General features: G+C 33.8%; 1 protein-coding gene across 4 annotated transcripts in view; it reads right to left on the reverse strand.

Annotated features, from left to right (window-relative positions):
• Positions 1-21438, reverse strand: part of LOC131437055 (nyctalopin-like) — a 469231-nt gene that overhangs the window by 145553 nt on the left and 302240 nt on the right. The gene's annotated exons all lie outside the window — the stretch shown is intronic.

A 21438-nucleotide genomic window follows, 5' to 3' on the forward strand; every position in this document is an offset into this window, starting at 1 on the left:
CTATAGAAAATTCCATCATTGAAAATGGGTTATTAATAAAACCATTATTTGGAGGAGATTCCCGTATAATGCTCTGCGTAGGAACAGAATCTGGGCAAACTTTCCTAGCAAAGTCAAATATCCATCGGTTCGAGTATTCATCACTCTCATTGCCCACGTTACGATTCCTCATTCGTCTGGCCGTGTTCCAAAGAGTGCTCATTGAGGTATCTCTTGACAAACCTTCGACAAAATGTCTCCAATAGCTACATTTTTTGGCTCGAAGTATGCTCTTGTACTTGGTTTCTAAAACCATAAGTTTTTCAAAATTCTGAGGAGTTCCTCCTCCCCGTTTTAGAAACGTCTTGCAAGCATTTTGTTTTGCGAGTTTAGCCTCTGAGCACTCTTTGTCCCACCAGGGGTTGGGAGGCCTTCTGTTAGTCGTTGGCCCAGGAAAGCGTTTAGTTTGGGATTGTTCTGCGGCCTCCAGAATCGAACAAACGAGGAAGTCATATTCTTCAAGTGGAGGGAGCTCTTCCATTGAATTCAAAATACTAGAGATTCTACTTTGGTATTTAATCCTGTCGATATTTTTTGTCAAATCATATGGAATACTAGCTGAATTAGCAATAGATTTGTTACAGCTAATTGAGATGATGATTGGTAAATGATCGCTACCGTGTAAATCAGGCAGTATTTTCCAGGTGCAATCTAGTCGAATTGATGTTGAGCAAAGAGATAGATCTAATGCACTTGGGCGTGCCGGAGGTCTTGGGATCCGTGTCATGCTACCCATATTTAATACCGTCATGCTAAAATTGTCACAAATGTTTTGTATTAAAGATGATCTGCTATCATTGTAAACGGAACCCCACATAATACCGTGCGAATTTAAATCCCCCAGAATCAATCGTGGTGCAGGAAGGGCTTCCCATTTCATTAAGCTGTTGCTGTCCAACTTGTGCTTTTGGAGGAATATAAACCGAAGCTATGCAAATATCTTTGCCTTTAATGTTTATTTGGCAAGCAACAACTTCTATACTAGAAGTTGAAGGGATGTTTAATCTATAAAAGGAACAGCATTTCTTAATTCCCAAAAGCACTCCACCATACGGAGAGTCTCTATCGAGACGTATAATGTTAAAATCATTAAAATTTAAAGCTATGTTTGAAGTAAGCCATGTTTCGCATAAAGCAAATACATCACATTTTTGACTATGCAATAAAATTTTAAATGAATCAAGTTTTGGCATGATGCTTCGACAATTCCACTGCAGGACAGTGATTGTATCATTTGCGGCGGGTGATAAATTATCCATCAAAAGATACAAAACCTGAGACAATTGGCCATTGAGCTGATAACTGCTTCAAAAAATTTCTAGCTATTGGAAGGAATGCCATTATGAGGGTCTTTAAGGGTTCAGATATATTGAATGCTGAGAAAATCCATTCAACAATTTCCGAAAACTTCAGTAATCCTGTTGGTGGCTGTGAAATGGAGCCCACTGGATTATTATCTTTTTCTGTACTAGATCCTGGATTGGTTTGTGAATTTGACAAACCAGGAGGCACAGTCTTTGGTTTTGACTTTTTTTGTTTAGCACGGGGATCTTTTTTTGAAGACGAAACTTTAGGTGTCTTTTTTGGTAATTTGGAAGAAGACTTCTTTCTCTTAACTGACCCTTGGGTAGTGATAAACGAATTACCTTCACTATTTTCGTCAGAGTCAGAGTCCTCTGGTTCCTCTAGATTTGAAAACCCGTTTTCGGTTTCCAAAGGGGGGACATCAATGACCGTTTTAAGCATTTCTGCATATGTGCGCTTAGACCGTGCTTTTAAAGAAAGCTTAATTTTGTCTTTGTGCACTTTAAATGCAGTGCATACTGAAATATCATCATGAGGACTATTCCCACAATAAATACATTTTTCAATTTCCTTGTTGCAATCATTATCTTTATGAGGCCCTTCACACTTAATACATTTTGGTTTATTACTACAGTAAGTAGCTGTGTGGCCGAATTTTTTGCAGTTCGTACAATTCATTACATTTGGAACAAAAAGCCGAACAGGGAGGCGAATTTTATCGACATAGACATGGGACGGCAACGCAGACCCGGCAAATGTCACTCGAAACGAGTCTGATGGGCGATAAACTTTTTTTCCCTCTTCATGAACTACTGAGTACAGTTGTTTGCACTCCAGTATTTTCGCACCCTCAAGCATAGAGTTCTTGAAACGACCAACACCATGCTTGAGTAAATCATCTACCGAAAGACTCGCTTCGGTAACAACACCGTCAATTTCGACATCTTTGGAGGGTATGTAAACTTTATACTCTTTATTGAAATGTTCCGAAGAGACAATATCATTCGCGTGTTTCAAATTATTTACCACAACACGAATTTTATCGTTATTTACTTTTATGATCTCTTTGATTGAAGAGTATCGTGATGTCAAACCTTTATTAATTTGAAAAATGTTTAATGGCTTTGATATACGTCTAAAAAAGACTATCCAAGGCCCAGAAGAGCTCTCCTGATATTTTTTCGTTCGTGGGGGTATCGGATTCATGCTAGGATTTACGTCCATGGATTCATCCATCACATTAAAATTTTTAACTAAACTTTAAAATAAAATTTGAAACCAACACTACACAGTACTCAATCAGACAGTATCCATTTTAAACACGCCTATTCATCCCATCCTACATTGAGCCATTTTCGACAAACTCTTCGGTTGCTACCTGGAATACGTCTCTCGTTCAACAGGTATTTTATTCGGGGCGAAGATTCTTCAATTGATGCAAGTTGATTATTTCCTTTCCGACTTTCCGACAAATCAATCAATCAATTGTGATACTGAAGAATACGCTATCTGAATACACATGACATTTGCGCTTTGTTTGAAGTTCTGTCCCACAAACACGTCATATCTCAGTAGACAATAGCGTCATCTATGTGTTCGAACGCACAGTTCTCTCTAAACAGTTTTTCATCTGACGTTGAAATTCCAACATGGAACAAAGAACGATCATTAAATTTAACGCAAAGCATTCGTCCAACCGGAAAGGCAACAAGCCTAAGGCTAAAAATAATTCAATACGGAATAAATCACAATCCGTTATTCAACATTTTTCTAATAACATTCACGATCTTATAGAATCTGAATGTAAAAATAAAAGACAACGGACGGATTTCCCTTCCGTTTATCCTATGCCGTCTAACAATATTTACGAGATTCTTCCTGAATCCGATTGTAGCGACATAGAAGAAAATTCTTCAAAAATTCCCAAAATGGACGCTTGTCGTTCTGGGAAGAAACATCAATCTATGCCACCAGTGACGGTGATGATTTCCGACTTCAAAGCATTCCGTACTGAGCTTTCTACTTTTCTCCCGGAAGTAAAAGTCTCATTTCAAATCGGACGAAGAGGAGAATGTCGAGTCTTGGTGGATGGATTGGAAGATTACGAACGTCTTATTCGATATTTGTCCGAGAAACTTCATAAATTTTATTCATATGATATAAAATCAGACAGACCCTTCAAGGCTGTCTTGAAAGGATTATCAAATGATCAAAGTATTGATGAAATTAAAAATGAACTAAAAGAATTGCTTGGTTTTGCCCCTTCCCAAGTAATACTTATGAAAAAAAGAGCGAATGGTACTTCTAAACCACGCTCTGGAATTTCCCATGAACTTTACCTAATACACTTCAATCGAAGTGATGTAAACAATTTGAAAACTTTAGAAAAAGTACGTTTCATTTCCCACATTAAAATTCATTGGGAACATTATAAACAGCATAATCGTATTGCAAACTTAACGCAATGTCGTCGTTGCCAAGGCTTCGGTCATGGAACCAAAAATTGTCATATGGATATACGGTGTTTGAATTGTGGTAAATCGCATTCGAAAGACGTTTGTCCAATGACAAAACCATTGATAAATTTTCATGTTCAAATTGCGATGGAAATCATAAATCCAATTATTTGAAATGTCCTGTCAGGGAAAAAATTTTAAACGCCAATTCGTTTTCTAACGAAAACAATTTATTGACAGGTAGATCGACCTCGTCATCATCTTCTTCTAATGTCAGTTATGCTGGTATATTAGGTAGAAATCTATCACCTATTTCTTCTAATGTAAATAATCAAAACACAGGACCGCCTTGCAGTTCTTCTTCTAACAAAAACAATTTATTAATAGGTATACCGGCCAAATCATCTTCTTCTAATGGCAGTCTACCTACAAATATTCCTTCAATGCCATTCGCTTCTTTAAATGAAGTCGATTTAGGCGATATAACTGAAAATAAAATGATCTACCTACAAGATCAACTTTTTCAAATGATCATCCAAATGAATTCGACTTTATCACTTTTTGAAGCATTTCAAATCGGATGGCAATTTGCAAATAATATTATAATGAATTTAAAATTTAACAGTGATGTTAAATAATTATTAGAATATTTTAAATTGGAATGCTCAATCTTTGAAATCGAGTGAAGATGAATTTTATAATTTTCTCAAAGTTCACAAAATCCATATTGCCATTGTGACAGAAACTTTCCTTAAACCAAATGTCAAATTGAAATGTAATCCACATTATGTGGTTCATCGATTTGACAGGTTTACTGGAATGGGTGGTGGAGTTGCCATTTTTGTCCAACGGCAAATTAAACATCGAATTTTACCTTCTTTCAATACTAAAGTTATTGAAAGCTTGGGAATCGAAGTTGAAACCATTCATGGAATTTATTTCATAGCTGGAGCATATTTGCCATTCCAATGCACCGGCGAACAATTAAATTTCTTTAAAGGCGATTTGCAAAAACTTACAAGATATCGATCGAAATTTTTCGTAATAGGGGACTTAAATGCTAAGCATGTCCAGTGGAATTGTAGGCAAAATAACAGTAATGGTAAAATACTTCACAATCAACTCTCAGCTGGTTACTTCACAGTTCTTCATCCCAGTAATCCTACTTGTTTCTCTTCCGTGAAAAACCCGTCTACAATTGATCTGGTTCTAACAGATCAAAGTCACATTTGTAGTGAACCAACTACACATGCTGACTTTGACTCAGATCATCTTCCAGTAACATTCAGACTTTCTAACGAAGCTATAATTAATCCAATTAGTTCTATTTTCAACTATCATAGAGCTAATTGGTTGGATTACAGATCTCACATTGAAAATCATGTGGATCATGAAACTATTTTAGAAAATTCTGCGGACATCGACACAGCAATTGATAATTTGAATCATTGTATTATCGAAGCTAGAAATCTTTCAGTTCCCAAAGCTCAAACTAAATTAAATTCTCCTATCATCGATGACAATCTTCAACTGCTCATTCGGTTGAAGAATGTTCGTCGACGACAATATCAACGTTCTCGTGATCCTGCTATGAAAAACATAGTTAAGGATTTAAAAAAAAAAATTAAACATAGATTTACTCTTTTGCGAAATGAAAATTTCGCTAAAGAAGTTGAACAAATTAAACCATATTCTAAACCTTTCTGAAAACTTTCCAAGGTTCTTAAGAAACCTCAGAAATCAATTCCTGCTCTCAAGGAAGGAAATCAAATACTTCTTACAAATGGTGAAAAAGCTCAAAAACTAGCTCAGCAGTTCGAGAGATTAAAATTTTAATTTAAACGTTGTGAGTCCTATTGAAAATGAAGTCTCACTGAAATATGATCATATTTCAACCCAAGTGTTATCACACGATGACATTATTGAGACGAATTTTGATGAAATTAAATCAATTATTAGGAAACTCAAAAACATGAAGGCTCCTGGTAATGATGGAATTTTTAATATTCTTATTAAAAATCTTTCCGATGTTGCCTTGAGACTCCTGGTTAAAATTTTCAACAAGTGTTTTTCATTAGCTTACTTCCCAAAAAGATGGAAAAACGCTAAAGTAATTCCTATCCTAAAACCTGATAAAAACCCAGCAGAAACATCAAGTTATCGCCCAATTAGTTTACTTTCTTCTATCAGTAAACTTTTTGAAAAAATTATCTTGTTAAGAATGATGACTCATATAAATGAGAATTCAATTTTTTTACCAGAGCAGTTTGGATTTCGTCATGAACATTCAACTACTCATCAACTTGTCAGAGTAACGAACATGATAAAATCAAACAAATCGTCTGGGTTATCACCTGGAGTTGCTCTTCTAGACATAGAAAAAGCATTCGACAGTGTTTGGCACAAAGGTTTAATAGCAAAAATGTCTGATTTCCAGTTTCCTATTTATTTGATCAAAATGATTCAAAATTATTTAACTGATCGTACTCTTCAGGTTAGCTATCAGAATTGTAAATCTGAATTGCTACCCGTACGAGCCGGTGTTCCGCAGGGTTCGAGTGTAGCTCCAATCTTGTATAATATTTTCACTTCTGATCTTCCAAATCTACCCGTTGGTTGTCAGAAATCGCTATTCTGTGACGACACAAGTCTGTTAGCCACAGGTGATCTGCAGTCGCCTACAAAGAAGTTTAAATATTTTCAGTGATTATCTGTCAAAATGGAAAATTAAACCAAATGCAGCAAAAACGCAATTAATTATCTTTCCTCATAAGCCAAGAGCTTATTTTCTTAAACCAAACATTAATCACATTCTAAAATTGAATGGCTTGGAATTGACATGGTCTGATCAAGCTAAATACTTAGGTTTAACGTATGACAAAAAACTCACTTTCAAGGATCACATTGAAGGAATCCAGGCAATGTGTAATAAATATATTAAATGTTTATATCCTCTTATAAACAGAAATTCTAAGCTCTGTCTAAAAAACAAATTGTTAATTTATAAACAAATTTTCAGACCAGCCATGCTTTATGCGGTACCAATTTGGTCAAGCTGTTGTTCCACCAGGAAGAAAACGCTTCAAAGGATTCAGAATAAAATTCTGAAAATGATTTTGAAGCGTCCTCCCTGGTTTAGTACAAATGAGTTACACAGACTCACAAATATAGAACTATTAGATGTAATGTCACATAATATTATAAGCAAATTCCGACAAAAATCGATGCAATCTTCAATTGAATCGATTCGCTCTCTGTATTAGTTAGTAAGTTAGTATATAAGTTCCTTTTCATTACACAATACAAGTAGGTTTAGAATTTTCCCTACACAAAAATCTCAGAATTGCGGAAGCAAATGATGTCTTCATGGTAATAACCAAATCATATATAACAGGGCTGAAAAGTCACCACTTGTGGCTGAACACCCAATTTAAATCTTAATAATTTAATTTTAACTCATATTCCAATAAATAGTTATTAAAAAAAAAAACGCAAAGCATTTCGATTGATGCAACAAGTGTACGCCCGAATAAAAAATATTGTAGAAAAACAATACGATTTGCTGTTACAAAAGCTGCCACAATTTTGCTTTGACCATATAAAAATAATTTCATGTATTGTTATACACTATTCAATCAATTGTGAAAATGCTTTTTACAATAGAATGTATAGGTTGTTAAGTATCGTAACAGTTCAAATCATAAAGTTTTCTCATACATGTTTTCTTGGGAAACAATAAAATGTACAGTTTGCATATTGTTTGAAACACCATGTGTACAATAAATTCAATTGTAGAATCGTAGAAACAATATATTGAATCGTTGGAAATGAAAAAAATCTTGTCAAGATACAATAAAATATATTGTAATCCATATATCTAATTGTGAATCAATTGTTTATGCTGTAAAATCAATGGTTTATTTTTTTACGGGCGGTGATCAGTGTTTGTCTCGAGCAAATTTGGGTGAGTATTCGGGCAAAACAAAGGTCTGTGCAAAGTTTGTCCCGCACACACTAACGGGGGATCAGAAGTCACATCGTGTCAATCATTCCAGAGAAGTCGTGGCAGCCACCAGAAATGATACAATCTTCCTGAAATCAATTCTTACTGGCGACGAAAGGTGGTGCTTTCAGTACGATCCAGAAATTAAGCGTCAAATTTCGAAATGGAAGTTAAAATTGTTTTTTAATCCACCTAGTGGCGTAATGATGCCTTTCTCATATTAATTATATTTTCAAAGAAAAAGATTCTGTGAAAAATTTTGAATAAAATAAGATACTTTCTTTGGATATAAACTAACATAATCTTTTCAATTTGTAAACAGTTATGTCAAGTTAATAAGATTTTTTTCTTCATTTTGCATCGTCGCACTAAAAAAATTGAACACACTTTACCTTAAAGTTCTGGAATCGGAAGTCGGATTCGGATGAAATTAAACAGCTATGAGACTACACCCAAACCTCCGTTTACGTAAACTTTTTTTACGTTACCTCTTTTTACGTAACTTTTTTTACGAACAAAATCCTAAATAACGTAAACTTTTTTTATGAACCTGCTTCGTAAAAAGAGGTTTTTGCATACAATGGAAATCATTTCCCGCTCATTTATATTCCATGGAAATTACTACAATATGGGTATTTTTGGAACGAGATTGATGAGTACATGTCAGAAAACGATGTCTTAGGTGATTCAAAATTCCAAGATGGCGACTTCCGGTTTATTGATATTCCTTAAACACCCTTACAATGTTTGTATTTTCGGAACGGGACTGATGAGTAGTTGACGGAAAACGATGTTTGAAGTGGTTTGGAAATCCAAGATGGCGACTTCCGGTTTATCAATATTCCTAAAAACCCTTACAATTTGGGTATTCTTGAACCGGAATTGATGAGTAGTTGACGGAAAACGATGTTTTAAGTGGTTTGTAAATCCAAGATGGCGATTTCCGGTGTGTCGATATTCCTAGAAACCATTACAATGTGGGTATTTTCGGAAAATGATTGATAAGTAGATGACGGAAAACGATGTTTGAAGTGATTAGTTACGGTTTTAAATTTCGACATTCTAAAAATTAATATTGAGTCCTTTATCAGGAAGAAGAGATTGCCACACTGAAGAGGTGTACATTGTTTCATCCGATTCGGACAAAGTCGATCCGTCCAGTTTATCTGCTATTTATTTCTGGAATTGCTCATAAATGTTAGAAATTCAGGGTCATATGATTGTCTAACTGACTCTTACCACTTGAGCCAAATAATATCCCTTTTTCTCAATGGCTTACAAAATGTTAAATCATATTCCAATGGGCCAGTTGACATGAGATTTTGACAAGTTTTAATAAAAACAACTGAGTCGTGATGAGAGTAACAGTACTTTTTTCGACTTTATCTCGTACACTAAAACAATTGAAATTGTAAGTGTAACACTGAAAATAATAAAAAATGGAAAACACGGTCATTGATTTGAAACCAAATTTCAATGTTTGTGGTTGCTTCCAAATATTAGATTGAGACTTCCAGTTGTTCAATAAAATATTGAAAGCATACAATATAACTATAACAACACAAAATTATTATAGCTCTTCAGACGTCTACTTGTTATGGTCATTTCAAAAACATAGTACAGTATTCAAACAATAATTATTAGCAGGAAACATCTTTGTCAGAAGCATTTTTTAAACAATATATAATCATATCGTAATGATTGTCAAAGACTACCGATACAACTGAACTCACCATTTTGATTTTTGAAGCGCTTTCAAACATAATTTCCCGGTATATACTCATCAAACCCGTCCCGAAAATACCCATATTGTAAATATTTTTAAGCAATATCAAAGAACCGGAAGATGCCATCTTGGATTTCCGAACCACTTCAAACGTCGTTTTCCGTCATCTACTCATCAATTCCGTTCCGAAAATACCCATATTGTAGTAATTTCCATGGAGCCGGAAATTGTTTTCATTGGATGCAAAAACCTCTTTTTACGAAGTTGGTTCGTAAAAAAAGTTTACGTTATTTGGAATTTGGTTCGTAAAAAGAGTTACGTAAAAAGAGGTAACGTAAAAAAAGTGTTCGTAAACGGAGGATTGGGTGTATCTGAATTCCAAGATGGAGTCTTCCGATATATTGGCATTCCTCAAAACCCCTTACAATATTTCTCAAAACCCCTACAACAATGATGGGTTTGATGAGTAGATGTCGGGAGCGATGTTTGAGGTGGTTCTGAATTCTACTTTAGTTATTAATATGTAGAATTTCTCTTTATTTGGGGCACTTGTTCAACAATTTCAACAGTCTGGATAATCTGATTTGACTGGTATTTAAGTATTTTTTTTTGGCATTAAAAATGCCCTACTCTTCACTATACGGGGCCGGATGTCAATTAAAAGTTTCAAAAATAGCAGCGTAACCTTTTTCTGTCATAACTTTGAACGCTTAGAACTCAGTCATTTGTTGATGAATTTATATAATTTAACTACCAATCGATTCGAAAACATTTAACTTAAACCTTTGCGGTAACGTCATTTAAGTATTTCATTTGCATACCATTGAAATATTGGATTGAATTGACCTATGTTTTCACAAGCCAATGACAGTCTCAGTGAATGATGTCAAACTCTCGTACGATTTGCGCAGTATGAACTATAGCACAAAAGGGAATCTATCAATATATGCCCGAATGCATTTCTGCTTTAGTTTACCCATGGCTTAGAATTATCGGCGGTAGATTTTTCGAACCTAATTTGAAGCGCTTGTATCTCTGTTATTTATTGATAAATTTTTCTCATTTAACTTGATTCGAAAAAGTTTAAAAATGTTTTAATTTGTCAACGGGTAGTTTGCATACTGAAATCTCCATTTACATACGAACAACACGGTGGCGCGCAAATAAATTCAGTATAAAGTTGTGTTATCATACAGATAATTATTTTTCATTAAATGTGGCTAAATACAAAGAACTATCTCTCAACATAATTCCTCAGACAATATTATTAAACCAAACAATAATCGTGTAACATAATTGAAGTATAATATTTTGGTCGATTCTTGCTTCCAATAATCTTATAGAAGGGATCCCGACTAAGTGTAGCAAAAATAATGCAATGACAATCGTCATGCAGTATCGATTTGAATAAGCTGTTGTCCCATCAGGAATAAAACACTTCAAAAGATTTGGAACATATGTAGAATTATCATCAGATGCAATAAAATACAGTATTAGAGATAAACAAGCTATGATCAAGTTGATCTGCGATTTTTCATGTATCATTTAAATTCTTACTAAACTCGGGTTACCGCCAGTTTCAGTTAAATTATCATTTACATCAAAACAACAAGTGTCTTATCACTACATGCGTTGTAACAATGATAATGTTCGTTCATGTATTAATAAAATCAAGTTACAATATGAACAAAATTAAGGAATTTGGTTGCGTATGCATTGGTTCCTTAATATGCAAAAGTGAAAATCAATTAAAGTAACAAAATATGTTCTGCGGACTGTGTCACATATTTTCTTCCTTGTATTGCTGCCATTCTGTTTTCAGACACTTTTCGAAGATTATCGACACTTTTTAACGAAAGATCATTAAAACTACACTATTACTGAGTTTATTGGTTGACGGTTAGTCAAATTTTTCACATCCACATTTTTCGATCAAAATATTTAAAATCTTCTCTAATCTCTGTTTATAAAATGATTAAGTTAGTACGTCCTCTGTCTAGAAAATTATGATGATATAAAATAGTTTCATTTGTCCAGATTTATATCTTGAGGTTCCTATTTTTACCTGGAGCTGTTAGCGGAATATATTCAATAGTTGCACTATTTATGTACCATTTAATTCCACTATTTCACTGTCACGTTATTACACTTTCACAAAGTCACTACACTTTAATGAAGCCTTACAAACGTTACCATACAGATACGCGTATTTCGGAATGTTATTTACATCCTTCTTCAGTGTATCGGTTTTATAAGATAAAAAAAAAACAAACTTATAAAACCGATACACTGAAGAAGGATGTAAATAACATTCCGAAATACGCGTATCTGTATGGTAACGTTTGTAAGGCTTCATTAAAGTGTAGTGACTTTGTGAAAGTGTAATAACGTGACAGTGAAATAGTGGAATTAAATGGTACATAAATAGTGCAACTATTGATATTGAGGTTGTTCGTATCTAAAATTGATCCTTTGAGTAATTATGAAATCATCATAATTGACTTTCATTTAAAGGATATTTTCCAAAAATTTTAAAATGTAAAACTTCGTTGAAGGCATAAAGTAGAGTAGAATCAATTGTTTTGAAAGAATCTAATTGTCATTTTGATCGTTCGCCAAAAATGTAAACACTAAAAGTAGAGCAAGTTTGTAATTTGTGACTTTTAGTGCATCCATCATCATCTATATTTTTGTATTTATTATGGGTACCTAAGAATTATTTCATTTTTAATGTAATCGTGATCGGTCGTGTCTTGCATAAAACCCTCTATTTTTTTACTAAATCCAGCTATAATTTAGATCTGTCGCAGATATTATACTACCCAAGTAGCAATCCGCAACTAGTTCTGATACGACAAAGTCCAAACTATGTCGCAACAAGAGCACAAATATGTGCTTTATGTAATACTGGTTAAAACATGGTGACAGCAATGTTTCATCATAACATAACTAGTTACTTAATCAAATTAATCATGTAAAAAATCAGCAAAACTGTTATTTAGATTTTTTATTTACTAATATTCACGATGATTTTTGTGTAATAGAATCACCAACACCATTGTGGAAAAATGAAGCTTTTCATACAGCAATCGAATTCTCAATATTTATACATCAGATTAATAGACCCGACGACTATGGGTATGAGGAAATTTTCGATTACCACTCAGCAAATTATGATAGTATTAGTCGTAAGCTACGAGAAATAGATTGGCAAGAACTCCTTAGAAACGAAAGAAATGTCGAAATTTCAGTCGATATTTTCTACGCACGGCTGTACGACATAATAAATGAACACGTCCCATTAAAGAAAATTAGGCGACAAAATAATTCAAAGTATCCTGTTTGGTATAACGAGCATATTAGAAACCTAAGAAATCGAAAACAAAAAGCTCATAAAAAGTACAAAAGAGAAACTAATAGTGACAATTTATCGAATTACATACACATCTGTGACCAACTAAGTTCAGCAATTGATACTGCATTCAAAGAGTATAACTCAAGAACTGAACAGGAAATAAAGTCTTGCCCAAAAAAATTCTTTAGTTATGTTAGAAACAAATTGAAATCAGAAAACTTTCCGTCAAGAATGTATCTACAGGAAAACATTGATAATAACTCACAAGAAATTTGTAATCTTTTCGCTAAATTTTTTCAACAAATCTACACGAAGTTTTCTGAAGATGACCGCGATCGTGAATATTTTAATTTCTTTCCAGAGTTTACTGAAGATATTAATGTAAATCAGATCAAAGTGCTAGACATAATAGATGCCCTAAACAAATTAGATGTCTCTAAAAGTGCCGGACCTGATGGGATTCCACCCATATTTATGAAAAAATTAGCATTAGATCTTGCAACCCCCCTGTGCTGGCTTTTTAATAATTCGCTTCAGTCTGGAGTTTTTCCAGAAACGTGGAAAAACTCTTTCCTTATCACTAATAGTACTGTTGTTGTACCGTTGAATTCCACTATGTTATATCACGTCATTACACTCTCACAAAGTCACTATTTTCACAGTCACTATTTTTCCGAAAGTGTATAAAACGTTATAATACAGATACGTATTTCGGAGTGCTATTTGCATCCTTCTTCAGTGTATCGGTTTTATAAGTTTATTGAAAGAATGCTGCAATGAAGTTCCTTTTATACAAACGTAAGTAGGTAGAAACGTAAGTAGGTAAACCACAAAATGAAAGGTAAAAACAGGTAACAGAAAACTGGAAGAGTTAAGTGTTTTCTATGTTTGTTTTTATCTTGGATATGGGTAGTAACTGGAAAAGCCAAGAAGATCTATTCCCTTGGTCTCGGTTTAATAAAGAGATGGAGTTATTTTTGAAAATTTCTAAACTTTCTGCTGAATCTAATTTCCATGGATTGGAAATTTGTCTTAAGATTTTTATGTCATTAGTAGAGAGTTCATGATCTTCAAAAAAGGCATGTTCTGCTACTTTTGACTTGAAGTGATGTGGTAGTCCCTTTTCCAATTCTTTGGATGCTTTCGCTATTTCTGAGATATGTTCCTTGAAACGAATGTCCAGTGTTCTCTTTGTTTGTCCGATGTATATTTTATCGCAATGAGGACACGAGATTTTGTATACCCCAGACTTTTTCAAATTCTCTGTAGGATCTTTTGTAGAACCTAGTAGAGTTTTCAATTGGTAGTTCATACTGCTGAACACTAAATCTAAACCAAATTTTCTTAGTTTTGATTTTAGTGGGTGTGAAATGTTTTGATTGAAGTCCACTGATATTCTTTTAAAATTTTCAGAAGGGGGGGTCAAAGTTGTAAGTGATTGTTTTTTCAACAGTCTTAATTTTTTATCGAAGATGGTTTGAATTGTATGCTCTGGATATCCATTGAACTTTCCAATTTCGAAAATAAAGTTTTTCTCTTTTATCGCAGCATCTTTTCTAAGGGGCAAAGATAGCATTCTGTGAATCATATGGTGGAATGCTGCCATTTTGTGTTGATGGGGATGATTAGAAGTATTTGGTATGACACGGTCCGTATTGGTTGGCTTCCTATATATTTCGAAAGTTAAGGATTTTGCTTCCCGGACAATAAGAATGTCCAAGAAAGGTAAACTGTTGTCTTTCTCTTCCTCATAGGTGAATTTAATATTTTTATGTAAATTATTAATTATTTCTAAAAAGTTCGATAAATCGTTGCGTTTGATGATGCAAAATATATCATCTACGTATCTCCACCAGCGATTAGGTAATAATCCCTGCTTATTTAGAAGTTCTTCAAGGTTTGCCATGAATAATTCACATAAAAACGGGGAGAGTGGATTGCCCATTGGTGCCCCTTGTAATTGTTTATAAAATTCCCCTCTGAATTTGAAATAATTTACATCCATGCAAAGCCGAGTTAGAGTAAGATAAGACCGTACTTTGCATTTCCATAAACTACTACTATTTTGTTGAAGTAACCAATCTTCCAACAGATTGATTGAGTCCTTCACTGGGACACTTGGGAATAAGGCGGTTACATCGAAAGATACCATCATTTCGTCATCTTTGATATCGCCTGAATTCTGAAGTTGAGTAACGAATGTCTGTGTGTTAGGAACTGATTTACTGAAGAATTTTTTTGGCATAGATTGGAATTCTTTTACTAGCCATTTGGATATTTTTTGAGTTGGGGCCCCTACTGAAGAAATGATTTCCCTTATTTCGTTACCAGGTTTATGAACCTTTGGTAGTCCTTTTATTTTGGATAAAGAAGGGTTAGAAACTTTGAGACTACTGAGATTGATATCGAAGTTTGGGTTGCATTCATGAAGAGTTTTATCTACTTTTTTAATAATATCTGGAAGGGGGTCGGCTCTTTGTTTCCTATAAGGGCCGTCATTGATTTTTTTAATTATCAGATTATCATAATCTTCTTTGTCCATAATTACCACTTTGTTTCCCTTATCAGCCTTAACATAAAATACAGGCTTTTCCCGCAATTGTTTCACTATTTCTTTATCACCCATATTTTGTTGATTTTTCAGTGAGGTATTTTTAATGATATCAGCTACAATAGTTCTGGCATCATTAATTTGAGAAAAAGAAAGATTACAGTTATTTAGGCCTGTTTCTACGTCTATAATAACTTGTTCGAGATTTACTTTAGAAGAAATTGCATAATTTAACCCAAGATTGAGAAGTTTTGTTTGTTCGTTGGTAAAATTCTGAGATGACCGATTGATTAGGAAGTCTTCTGAAAACTGTATTGGAGGTTTAGGGGGGCGGCGTGCGGAATTTTTGAAACGTAAATTTTCGAATTTCTTGTGAAGGAGAATTCGTTTTCGCTCAGATTCGCAGTGTTCTGCAAATTTAACTTTGCTTAGGAAAATTTCGAAACCTTGGGGATATTGTTTCGCTAATTTTAAATGAAGATTATAACATTCCAAAGTTTTCACGTTCAGAATGCTAAACAATTTTTTAGTTTTCTCTTTCAGAATTTCGTGTTGAATTTTATTTTGAATATTTTTAGAAAAAGATCTCCCACCCTTTACCTTGCAGCATGTGGGAGTTAATCCAAATCTACTGCATTTTTTCAAAAATGCAATGTCTCTCGATATTCCCACAATTTTCTTTCTTAACTTAATAAACCTATTAGGCTCACTTGGCTTGGTAACCATTGTCACTAAATTTTTGTTTGAGCTGTTAGTAGAATGTTGTCACTAATAGTACTGTTGTTGTACCGTTGAATTCCACTATGTTATATCACGTCATTACACTCTCACAAAGTCACTATTTTCACAGTCACTATTTTTCCGAAAGTGTATAAAACGTTATAATACAGATACGTATTTCGGAGTGCTATTTGCATCCTTCTTCAGTGTATCGGTTTTATAAGTTTATTGAAAGAATGCTGCAATGAAGTTCCTTTTATACAAACGTAAGTAGGTAGAAACGTAAGTAGGTAAACCACAAATTGCATATGTCTGCTTTTTTACCAATTTTCAAAAATGGGAAAAAAGCAGACATATGCAACTATCGCGGGATTGCTATTCTATCTTGCATTCCGAAGCTCTTTGAAGCGATCGTTAATGACAAACTCTTTAGTCAAATAAAATATAGAATTACTCACATGCAACATGGATTTTTCAAAGGACGTTCCACTACTACTAATTTGCTTGAATTCGTCCACTATACCCTGACCGCTATGGACAAGGGAAATTACATTGAAGCTCTTTATACAGATTTCAGCAAAGCATTTGATCGTGTTGACATACCCATGCTTATGTTCAAATTACAGAAATTGGGAATCTTACCAGGTCTTCTTAATTGGTTGGAATCTTATCTAACAAATCGTCAACAAATTGTAAAATTCAAGGGTAAAAAGTCGAGCCCCATTCACGTCAGTTCCGGGGTCCCCCAGGGATCTCATTTAGGTCCTCTTTTATTTATCTTGTTTGTTAACGACATTTCCTTTCTTTTAAAAGAAATAAAAATTCTAATATACGCAGACGATATAAAACTATTTTTAGAAATAGAGAAAAGTGAGGATGCCAAGGTTTATCAAGAAGAAATTCTTTCTTTTTATACATGGTGTAACAAAAGTCTTCTTCAACTAAATGTGAAAAAATGCAGTAGAATAACATTCAGTAAAAAACGAAATACACCTGACTTGATACTTACTCTTGGAAGTCAAACAGTTCAAAAATGCGAAAGAATTAGGGACTTAGGAATAATACTAGATTCTAAAATGACTTTTGTTGACCATTATAATACAATCATAAACAGAACCAATAACATGCTAGGATTCATAAAACGATTTTGTTACTGTTTTCACAATCCGTATACAATTAAAACATTATACAATGTTCGGTCAGTACTAGAATATTGTAGCTTAGTTTGGTCACCTTACTTAATCACATGGGAAGATCGAATAGAATCAGTTCAAAAACAATTTTTGTTATTTGCACTTCGTAAATTAGGTTGGACAAGACTTCCTCTTCCGTCATATAAAGCCCGCTGTATGCTAAGTATTCAAACATTAAAAGATCGCAGAGAATTTTCAATGATCTCATTTGTAAATGACATTGTCTCGAATCGCATAGATTCCAGTCAACTCCTGTCCAAACTAAATTTTTACATACCATCTCGGCGTTTAAGAAATCGAACTATTTTTATTACAAACCACCAGCGAACAAACTATGCGAAAAATGGGCCAATAAATCAATTGATGGCTGTATACAACAAACATTCAGAAGCAGTCGATTTCACTATGTCAAAAAAACAAACTAAAGCAATATTTCAGTTCTATTCGGTAAGCCAATTATTATTATTTGACTCATAATAAATTATACATTTATTTAGAATCTATTTAGAATAGTTTACAAATTTAAGACGATTATTGTAATTATCCTTATGGTCTACTTTTGATTGACGACAAATAAACAAAGAACAAAGAATATCGTTACTTAATCCAAACATATTTTTAATCACAACAATGCTTCTAGCCACTAGTTGAAAATAAGTTTATTTGACGTCAATAGTAGCAACCCATAACAAGTTTTGATACCACTTAACCCAACTGTGTTGCAACAAGAGCACGAACATGTTTTTTATGTTACACTGGTTAAAACAAGGTGACAGCAGTGTTTCTTTGTAACATTAACCTAACTATCATTTGTAAGTTATTGTTACTTGATTCTAACATATCTTTAATCACAGCTATGTTTTTATCTACTAGTTGAAAAAAAGTTTATTTTCCGTTGCGAAACCATTATAAATACGTTAACGTATATGTGAATCGTTACTGTTAATTGATATAGCAATAACTTAGATATTATAAGATTATAACAGATAATTTCTTCATTAATTCAGTTATCGGTAAGTTTTCCCAACGTTATGATAACTAAAATGCAAACAAAACAACCTTTGTTGGCTTGAATATGGCGAACACAATATGGAGTCTCCAGAAGTGTTTGAAACGTAAATAAAACCAGGATATTACTTTATCCAAAACTACTTTTTGCCGAAAATAGTGAAAAGCAGAATAGTCATTTTTGTTCTATGCACTGTCATAAACACGAAGAAAATGATATAGGGATTGAACATCGATTATGATAATATTATAATTCTCATGATATATGAATTTAAAATAATGAGAAATCACTCTACTTGGAATAATTTTGAGCATTCTGACCATAGGGTTATTTTGTTGCTTATTTTTTATATCTTTATAAACAGATTTTGATAGAAGGCGCATAAAAAACAGTTAAGTAAAATTGAATTCCGCTCGACAGTTTTTGGATCGTTGTGAAATTTGTACCTTGTATCAAGTTTGTGATTTAAAGTACTCTTCTACTTTTTTATTGATGATAGAAAAGTATTCTGGATTTATTCAATGTTTATAATGTCGATGGTGACTAAGTTTCAACTAGTTTACTTGAAAACAAGTTATTTTCAAGTTATGAAAAGATAAGTTATATCAGTATGGCATTACAACGTGAAGACAACACATTTTTAGCCGACTTAACAACTAGTAGAAACTGCGCTTTTTGAGTCATGCAAGTGGTTAGATGTTAGTAACAATCACTCAAATATCTGGTTGCAAACAAGTCACAAACAAGCTAGCGTAACAAAAATTGTTACTTGGGTACTAATTCGAAAATGTAAATGCCTACTCATGCAAACCGTTCCGAAAATATGCACATTGTGAAGGTATTCGAGCAGTTCGAGTAATATCGACACATATTGTAAGGGTTTTCAAGGAATATCAAACTACCGAAAGTCGCCATCTTGGAATTCAGAACCACCTCAAACATCTTTTTCCAACATGTACTCATCAAACCCGTACCAAAAATACCCATATTCTGATGGTTTGTAACGAATATCGATGTTCCGGCTCATCTTGCCATTGCCATCTTGGAAAGTGATGCGACCTAGGACATCCTTTTCCTGATAATACTAATATTTTTTTTATAGTTATTCAGTATATTATACATATCCAATAATATGCATACATAGAGAAAACTTTTTTTACGTCATAATTCGAATTACGAACTCTCGATTATTACGTGGATGGAGGTTTGGGTGTATTGAGAAACTTCAATACTGTTGCTATACACGTTTATGTTGAAAAATTTCGATTCTATTGGTAGTTATATTATATAAATCCTTTCACATATCACTGAACTATGAACTTTCAAAATACGATCAAGGCGAACGCGCGTCATGTGTTTTCCTCTTTGATACTCGTTGACACCAAACATTTTAGAAGAAAATTAATTTTGAATCATTTGAGATTATGCCACACTGAAAATTTTATAATAAATGTAACATGTAGCAAAAATTATGTTGATTCGGTAGATACAAAAAGAGAAATTCACGATCAAAAATTTATCACGCTCTCAGAGGGTAAATTTTTGAAAAGACGTCCCATAGTAAAGTAAGTCATATTTACGACAAAATCTATGAACCAGTGAAAAATACTTTAGTTGCTCTACCGAAGACACATGCAAAATTTCATGCAAATTGAAGAAGGTCGTGCCTACAGTCAGCCGATCCCGCATGGAATTGCTCTATTGATAAAATATTGTCTCCGGCGCGATGTAATACAATCGATTAGTGAAGACTTGGAGCTCTCGAATTGTGGTATCTGCTCTCTCATTGGAACAGCAGCTCTACAAAATTTACTGCATTCGATTGAGTATCCTACTTACAGAATTCAAACAGTAATTATTCTATCCAGAATAATTCAATCTATACGAGAAGGGAGGAAACGCCAAAATTTAAACAAATTGTGTTGCGCTTTATTTCGTAAAGAAATTCAAAAAACATTTTAAGGGTTTATTTTATTCCAACTCAAGGTTTGTGCTACAAATAAACAATGTTATGTTGTTTTCATCATTCGAAAAATGAGCCGTTCCAAAATTACCATAAGTTGTTAGATTGATCATTCAACACCTTTCAAGGAGTTATTATGCAGAAAAATTCAATTTCCAACAACCTCTCGAAATTCTACACTTTCCATCCCATCGCACACCATTGCCTACAACTCCCGTGGGGTATGCACTGTTATTGGACTTGTTCTATTAAACGCAATTCGGCCCTCTTCCATGTTGTGCGTGCGGCCACGTTGCAGCTTGCATCAATATTGCCTAGGCCAAACAGTCCCAAAGGGGAAATCCCGGACGATGTCCTACCGTATTCACAGGTATCACATGAACATTGCCGAAACCAGAAAACTTGCTGATCGTTGGAACATTTTGCGCCTGCTGGCATTACAACAAACTAGACATGCACTGATTGCAAGCCATTCGAAACGTTTTCGTTCAGACCCGACCCAAAAGACGATGGTGCATTTCGGATGCTTGTTCCATGAAACATCGCTTGGATGTACAATTGGATGGTTTGTGTTATTATGCGTCATGTTGATTACCTCTATGGACTGTATCGGATTGGGATATGGAGAAAAGAGATTGAACAGGAGGTCTCGAGTGAAGTGTCTAAACTTTAATCGTGGAGAAAAATCCCATAGATGGATACCGTACAAATCATGCTGGTTGTGACGACGAGCTTTTACATAAAGAAATTAATCGATTCTAAAATATTGATTGCTATTCGGATCCAACTTTCGACTCAAAAATTACCGGGTGATGTATGTTAAACATTTTAATTTCAAGAATAAGTTGAGAAATGAAGACTCGAGAAAAAAATACAACGCTTATATTTGTGTTTAACTTCTCATAGCATGGACAAAAATTAAATTACGGGTTATATTGATTCAAGTATTTCTCCTGTGAACGGAGCTTTTCTTTATAAAAAAGTTATTAAAAATATCTGATTTTTTTGACATTTTTGGAAAATTTTTACTATCCTAAAATTTGATTCCTCAGAACACCATTTTGAGGAAGCATACTAATCGATTATATCTTGATATTACGTCATAGTGAGATGGAGGT

The sequence above is a fragment of the Malaya genurostris genome, chromosome 3 (assembly GCF_030247185.1).
Source record: "Malaya genurostris strain Urasoe2022 chromosome 3, Malgen_1.1, whole genome shotgun sequence".
Lineage (NCBI taxonomy): Eukaryota > Metazoa > Arthropoda > Insecta > Diptera > Culicidae > Malaya > Malaya genurostris.